The sequence below is a fragment of the Otolemur garnettii genome, unplaced genomic scaffold (assembly GCF_000181295.1).
Source record: "Otolemur garnettii isolate 467f Iridium unplaced genomic scaffold, OtoGar3 scaffold00197, whole genome shotgun sequence".
NCBI classification, from domain to species: Eukaryota; Metazoa; Chordata; class Mammalia; order Primates; family Galagidae; genus Otolemur; species Otolemur garnettii.
In genome coordinates, this window is record NW_003852592.1 from 135,482 (window position 1) to 143,842 (window position 8,361).

Sequence of the window (8,361 nt, forward strand, 5' to 3'; positions counted from 1 at the left end):
CTCACTTCTCATTTACTCTCACTCCACTGTGACCCCTGTCAGGGGTGGGCTCTGTGGCTCTGTGGCCTCCCCTGACTCAGCCCCAGGCTGTCCCACCCTCACCCCTCATCCACTCTGGCCCCCGTCAGGGGTGGGCTCTGTGGCTCGCTGGCCTATCCCATGTTCCATCTGCTCACGATTCTTCTCTCCAAGTCTCTGTGGTTCTCCTATACTTGTTGGTCTTGGTGCACTTGCTCCAGAGCTCTTAGCAGGCTTCGGTACCAGAAGAGGGATCTGTTGTGTTGTATGGAGCGCAGTCCCTTGCTGTGTGTTTCCTGGGCAGCCAGATGAATCAACTATTATTAACTTTTCTTGGAACTTTGAGCTTCCTGTGTCTTCTGCTTCTAAGAATTAGATTGGTTTTCTGGAAGACTAATACTACTTTAAAGAAAGTCAGGATTAGTGTGGGATCCTGCCATTTTAACTGTTCATTAGGAGTTTGTGGCTGTCACTCTGTCATCTTGAGAGAGTAAAGACATTCCAAAGTGGGTTTGGGGCTGAGGTGAGAGGAGGGGAGGGAGAGGAAGGTAAGGGCTAGAGAAGGGCGAGGTCAGTTTCTAGAAGTGGAAGGAAAACAGAAGCCACAGGCCAGAACATTTATTAGGTAGAAGATCTCTGAAAGAACACGAAGCATCAGATTCTGTTAACCAGTTTACTATCAGTGTTCTGTTAACCAGTTTAGTATTGGTCGTTTATATTTTTACATTCCCCTTTAAGTTCCAAGATCTTTAATGTTTAACAAAACAAGAGACTTAATCCTGCAAATACTCCTTTTATTTTGAGAGACTTGATGTCTCCTAAAGTATTAACCTGTGTCATTTTGTAATTACAGTATTCTCAAAATGCCATTAACGACTGACCTCATAGGCTTCTTCTGTGGGAAAGCGTGTAAACCGTCTGCTCTTGACCATGGACTCTAGTTTTAATGAGAAGATAGCTTTTGCTAAGACTTTATATTCTTTAAAAAAAATAATAATAAGGCTCGGCACCTGTGGCTCAAGTGGCTAAGGCGCCAGCTACATACACCTAAGGTGGTGGGTTCAAATCCAGCCCGGACCCGCCAAACACAATGACGGCTGCAACCAAAAAATAGCCGGGCATTGTGGCAGGCGCCCGTGGGCCCAGCTACTTGGGAGGCTGAGGCAGGAGACTCGCTTGAGCCCAGGAGTTGGAGGTTGCTGTGAGCTGTGAAGCCACAGCATTCTATCTAGGGGGATAGCTTGAGGCTCTGTCTCAAAAAAAAAAAAAAAAATTAAGACATAGTTTCATTTTGTCACCTCTGGTAGAGTGCTCACAGCAACCTGAAACTCTTGGGCTCCAGAGACCCTCTTGCCTCAGCCTCCCAAGTGACTGGGACTATGGGGACCCGCCTCAATGCCTGGCTGGTTTTTTTGGAGATGGGATCTTGCTGTAGCTCAGGTGATCCACCCTCCTTGGCCTCCCAGAGTGCTGAGATTACAGGCTGGATTATTCTATTGATTCACCTTGTGTGGTATTTACCCTTTATTCTCGTATATTCAGTGTATTTACTTTTTTACAACACATATGAACTGCTAGAGGTTCACGAAGTGAGTGCAGTCCTTAAACTTAGAAAGAAAACCCTATCTCCTATCCCTCACATTCTGTGCTGTCCGAGATGTGAAGACAGCCCTACTACGAGGGCTGACACGCTGAGTACTCTTGCTGCCAGGCTTTCCTTACCTGTGGTGGGGGGGTGGTTGAATTCCTGAGAGCTAAAAGAGCAGCCAGTAGTCCAGTAGTCATCCTGTAACATTCACCATCCATGAGCGGCTATACGAGTGGCGCCTCAAGGCCCCAGCAAGACTCCTAACAGGGCATTTATGTAGATGTGCTAAGTCTCTGGTCTGTTTTCTGGAACTACAGACATGAGTGGGTATGGTCCTTTCTTCGTGGAAACTACAATTAATTGAGTAGGAAGTATTAATAAGTGAGTGATTGCAGTATCGCGTGGCCATGGTAAAATAGACATAATTCCCCTAGGATAGGAATAGACCAACAGGGAGAGTCAAAGTGTGGGTCAAAACCTAAACACGCCAGGCACGTATGTGTATATTTGGTGTGAGTATAAATTCTAGGTCTGAGTTAATAATCTCTGGTCTGTCCTTATTGCCTGTGTGAATTGGGCAAGTTGCTTTAAACACTCAGCCTCAGTTTCTTCATCTGCAAAACAGTGGAAATACCCCGTATTGCTGTGTGGATGGAGTGAGATGAGTCTGCATGAGGTGCAGTGTGGTCCCGTATTCAGTCATTATTTAGAATTCGGAGAACTCGACAACTTGTAGAGAACGTGGTGGAGGAAAAAAGAAAATCCCCTTCGGGGAGTAAGACTCCATTACGGAGGTAATGGGGCTGCTCAGAGTCCTGGGAATTCCCGTTTTCGATTTGCTCTTATAGTTTGTAAGAAAACCAACCCTACTTTCCTATTGTAGTCAGTCCCTTTTCTTTTTATTAATAAAGTGTATTTTATTTGGCTTGCTCTGTTTACCAGATGCCTTTCCCAGTGACTTTTGTCTCTTCTGTGAATCAAAACCATTTGTAAAGAACTTAAAATTTGTAGTAATTGAGCATATTTGACAGAAATGTGCTGCAGGCTTGTAAAGTCTGTTGAGCATGAAGAATGTCAACATTGGACGAGGTCTTCCAATGATGCTTTCAGGAAAGCTGGAGTAAAATTTATTGGTTACAGATGTTTTAGAGTATGTTATAAAATCAGCTAGGCTTTGTATGGTTGTAATCTCAAGATCAGGTTATACATGCCAACCTGAGTATATTTCTTGGATTATATCGAGTTTTGTAGACTCGAGAAAAATCCAACTTTTTTTTGTCATTTTAAAAGATGATGTTTGAATTAAGTTCCCTTAAAGAACCAGCCTGAACAATATACATTTCTGAGATAGAAGAAATTAGCACAGTCATTTGATATTTTTTTGTGGTGAATTATCTCCCTAAATTATAAAGTCTTTAAAATATGGGTCTGTGGCCTGGACCGTGGGATAAACCAGGCTCTGAAAAGGTTTTGCTTGAAAAATTGTATTCTTCTGACCTGGGTTGTTTGGCCTTGTGAAAATTCACTAATTCTTTGCACGGTTAGCGTTGTCTGTTATGCTGTGATTTTGTGTGTGATAAGGATTGTGTGGAGGTAGAACTACCAGCCCAAGATTTTGATAAAGATCAAAATATGTATTTTATCTAAAGCCTTTTCTTAAGAAGTTATTATTTATAATCAAGAGGCTTATGAGTTGAGTGTGTGTTTTGCGGCTGGTGTTACTTTGTATTGACTTTGTATTCATAGGAAAGCTGTGTTCCCCAGAAAGGGAGAAGTGCGTTAATATTCCAAAGCTTAGTTTAAGCTGGTTATGATTAGAAAAGTGGCTTTCATTCGTGTTCTCTGGAAGACTCGCAGTGGTGCTGTGGGCATGTTCACGGTGGCCTGCTAATCGCCATCACAAGTGTCTCCTGAGCAGACACGTTTGGGAACTGGCTGTACAAGCTTCAGAGTGAGCTGAGGGGCTGGGTGTACCTTTCACTCTGCCAGTTATGCTCTTTGAGAAACTAAGATCTTTCTGATAACATTTTTTTCTTGAATTTTTGTTTATTAATACTGTTAACAATAATAATTCCCATTTTGGAGCCTTGGTAGGGCACAGCATACAGCTGACTCTTGATATAACTAACACTTTGCTATTATGTATTTCCTAATAAAATGTGATGGCATGAAAAATATATTATGTCACATATTCCGTATATATTGATAAGTAAGTAATTAAGGAATACTGGGGGCATTCCCCAGATCAGAAAGTTTGTTGTATTACATTAAAAAAATGAGGAAATTGGGGGAGCGAGGGAGCTGCCTGAGGTCAGGCAGATAATAAGTGATAAAGCCAGGATTTTAGTTTAAGTCTAATTAAATTCCACTCTTTCAACCATTTTTCTATACTCCCTTTTAAAATAGTTCCCATTGAACAAGTAAAATTTGGCTGTTTTATAAATGGATATTATTTGGAGCTAAGAAATACTTTATCAGTCCTCTGCTGTACACCAATATTTTCCAAAATAAAATTACTTTGTTCCTGATTATGGAAGTAATAAGGCTCATTGTTAAGTGTAATTAATGGTTAGGGGAGAAACAAAATCAGGTAACGCAGAAAGGTGTAAGGAAGAGAGTGGGGAAATCACGGGTGATTCTAGTGCACAGAGGTGGGTGTTGTGACGTGCGTTCTTCCTGACTTTCCGGTGTGTAAACACACGTCTTGTACAAACACAGTGAGGTTCGTGGCATGAATGTTGTTTATTACATCTTGGCCATCACTCCACATCATTATATGTTTTATGTCTTCATTTACAACGTTTTTCCTTTTTCTAAAATACAAACTCTTAGAGGAAAGTTTTAGATTTGCAGAAAAGTTGCAGAGACGTTATAGTGTAGAGAATGCCCGTGTAGTCCACATCTGCTTCCCTGTTACTAACAGGTTACATTGGTGTCCTGTATCTGCTGAAATTAATGAGCCTATGTGGGTGCGTTACTGTTAACTAAAGTCCACGTTTCATTCACGTCTTCCTAGTTTCCGGCTCCTGTCTGCTCTGTTCCAGGATTCCACCCAGGACACCATACGCTACATTGACTCACACACCTCCTTAGACTCCTCTTCCTTGTGGCAGTTTTTTGAACTTTCCTATTTTTATCACCTTGACAGTTTTGGGGTGTACTAGTCAGACATTTTGTAGAATGTGCCTCCATTGGGATTTGTTGGCTGTTTTTTCTCCCGATTAAACTGGGGCTGGGAGTTTTGGGGAGAGAGACCACAGAACAGAGATGCCGTTTTCACCCCAGTGTTTCAGAGGCTTGGAGATCGGCGTGACCCAGATGATCAGCATACCTCACTGCTATGGATGTTGACCTTGACCACTGGCTGGGCTGGTGTTGGTCAGGGGCCTCCACTTTGTGCTGTCCTCTATGGAAGGAAAGCAGCCCAAATGGAGGAGGAGGGAGTCAGACTCCATCTCCGTGAGGGCAGAATTCTGGACAGGAGATTTATCTGTCCTCCGTTTATTTGTTCAGTCATTTATATCAGTATAGACTAATGGATATTTATTCTTGGTGGATATTTACTACTTGATTTATTGCTCAGATGTACTAGCTTTGGCCACTGGGAACTTTGAGCTGGTCTCTGTGACTCCTTGCCACACTCCTACCGTTGTGGGTCTGTATCTTCATTGTTTAAGTAGCTGGTATCCGTGGTAAGAATGCACCATCCTGTATTTAATCATGGCACTTCAGGTACGAGATCTTCTCACTGTAGTTGCCTCCCTTCCTCTTTCTTTGTTCCTGTAATCAGGGCTGATGGTGGCTGTGGCACTGGGGGTCTCAGGGAGCTGCTTAGAGGTGACATTGTCTTGAGACACCTGTGCCAGCTCTGTGTAGACTCAGTCACTGTACACTGTTAATAAGATGAATTTCAACTCAGCTCAGAAAAAGCAAAACAGCCTTCTCCTTGTAAGAACTCTAGACCTGAAAGTGACCTGAGAAATCATGTTCTCGTGATTTAGCATTTTAGAAACAGGAGCCAATGTATTTATTAGCCATTTGCCTGGAATTTTGCAGTAGAGCACAGGCATTAAAAATCTGGATTTCTGCCTAAGTCTCAGAGCTTTTTGTTGCATGAGTGTGTTGTATTTCCATGCGAGGATTTATACAGTTCTTTATGCTGGAAAATTTCAGCATATATCAAAGAAGACAAAATAGTATAACTTATTCCTCTCTCCCTGTCAGCCACAGCTTTATCACCTGGTGGCCAATCGTGTTTAAAATTCCTGCCCACCCTCTCCAGCACTGTGTTATCTTGAGGCACATCCTAGGTATTAATTCATGTCGTCTGTAAATATTTTAATGTATTCAAAAGGAAAACAATTTTTTTTTCAAACCACAATACCATTTTCACATCTTAGAAACATTTCAATTCAAGAAAATTTAGTTTTAAAAACTTCCAAAATTTGTATTCTCCATGGATTAGAAAATAGGTTTACTGAAAATATGGTTCCTTGGCATAATCCCCTGGGATTAGAGAGAGATTCTGTCTGCCAGACAGAATGACTGAGGTTACGGCTCTTATGAAAATGTATTCTCTTGAGTGTCTTGTCGGAAGAAATAAATTAATCTCAAATCCTCCAAGTTCTTCAGAGGCAGAGGTTCCTAAACAACTGTGGCACTGGTTTCCTGACCCTATGTATTTGCTTTCTCCACTCCAATCGACACTTCTTTTGTCTGTGCCGTGAGGAAGACATCCCAAGGACTTGACTGTGAGAGCTTTTCTCAGATTTAAACCCAGGGATGGGGCTTAGTGCTGGAGCTATTCTTGGATCTTCTGTGGAGAGAGTTTCTGAATGTCGAGTAGTAATATTCCTGCATCTTCTTCCTGATTGGGACTTCCAAAGCTAAGCAAACCAACATGTTGATATCATCACTGAATTTGCTCTTAAGAAGATGATTTGAGAGGAGAACACTTTGATATCAGAGATGGTTCTCCTGGCAGAACAGGCAGCAGTTACTCCGCTCTCTTCAAGCAGCTCATGAAGTGGAATTCTCGACCCTCTGTGACTTACAAGGGGGATTGGTTTTCCCATTGTTTTGAATATTGTCTTTTCCTGAGGTTTCACTTGATCTTTAAAATCAAGATGCTATTTCTTTCTAGAAAACAACCGCTGCTCAGAAGCTTTAACCAGAACAGGCTTCCTTTTAAATCCCCACTGCCCAGTTGGACTTGACCCTAGAATTGCCTGTTTCCCGACACACTCTTACAACACGCAGTGATCTAAACTGGAGACAGGCCGATAAGGTTCAGAAATTTTCCTCTGGCTTTTTCTAAGTGAGATGAAGCCAATCTTAACTGCATGATTTTATTTAAAACTGTCTTAGGGCAAATAAATACTCATCTTGCCAGCCAGTGTTGTTCATTACCTTGAGATTCGTGTCTTATTCTAATGTAGGGTTAGACCTGATGCCTGGCGTCAGACAGCCCGGCAGGCCTCCCTCTGCTCCTCCTCCCACGGATGCACTCTGTTATGGTCACTCAGCCTGATTTTACTCCCGTGCTGAGTGTCCTCTTCGCATCACGTCTGAGTTCTAACTCACTTTTATCGACTTAATTCCATTCAGTGAGCACCTTTTGAAGAGGAGAAATCAATATTAATTTTCTTGTTGTTCCTGAGCAAAAATTGAAAGATCAATAAAAGCCACAGCTTCCAAACGCGTTTGTGGTCAAGCGTATTCTGTTATTCTGGCCTGACGTGTACTGTGGGTTCTCGGTTCTTGGAAGGTGCAGTACTCAGCGCGGTGTGCTGTGACCGTGGCCGTGTGTAGGATCTAGGTCTCCAGCATTTCATCTCCTTGGCATATTTTAAGGCACTTTTTAAACCCTTCTTACAACAATGCTTTTTTCCTAAAATCCTTTTTGTGTTGAAACCGTCTTGCTTTTGTGAACTTTGACATGTTTGCCACTTGCCCCCGTCTGTCCTTGACCGACTTTCTTATCCTTGTTCTCAGTTTCCTCATCTGGAAAGGGAGGCCGTTCCTCGGCGGCCACCCACTGGGTTGCTGAGTTCAGTGAGATGAGCAGCGAGGCTCTCACTACCACCCCAGCCGCGTTTCTCTCTAGCCGTCTGTTTGTGCCTTCCCTCCCCCCACCCCACGGGCCTTTCGCCTTTTCCCATCACTTAATAAAGATGAACGGTTTACGTATATCAAGCAGGTGATTCCCTTCACATTTCCCCAAACTTAAAAAAATTTTTTCCTTTTAAAATGATCCCGATTCACAGAAAGTTGCAAGAGTAGCACAGGAAGGTCTCATGCACCAACCTCACTTTCCCCCAAGGGAACCGTATAGTGCAAGATCAGAACCAGGAGACTACCGTGGGTGCAGCCCCAGAACTCACTCGGGTTTCACTGGTTCCATGTGACGCACTCGTGTGCAGTTTGATAGCATGGAGATGTCAGGGTACCGCCGCAGTCAAGATAGAGAAGCCGGCCCCTCCGTGCTGCGTCTGCATAGCCTCCCACCCCCCATCTCTTACAGTAGTTTCATTTTTGAGAATGTTGTACGGATGGGATCACGCAGTGTGTGACCTTCTGACACTGCCTTTATTCACCCAGCACAGTGCCTGTGAGATCCCTTCGAGTCGTGTGAATCAGTGGTTTGTGGTATTTCATGATACGGCTGCACCAGTTTAACCATTTGTCCATTGAAGGACATTTGAGTGGTTTCCGGTTTTTGATATTACAAATAAAGTTGGCTGTGAACATTTGTG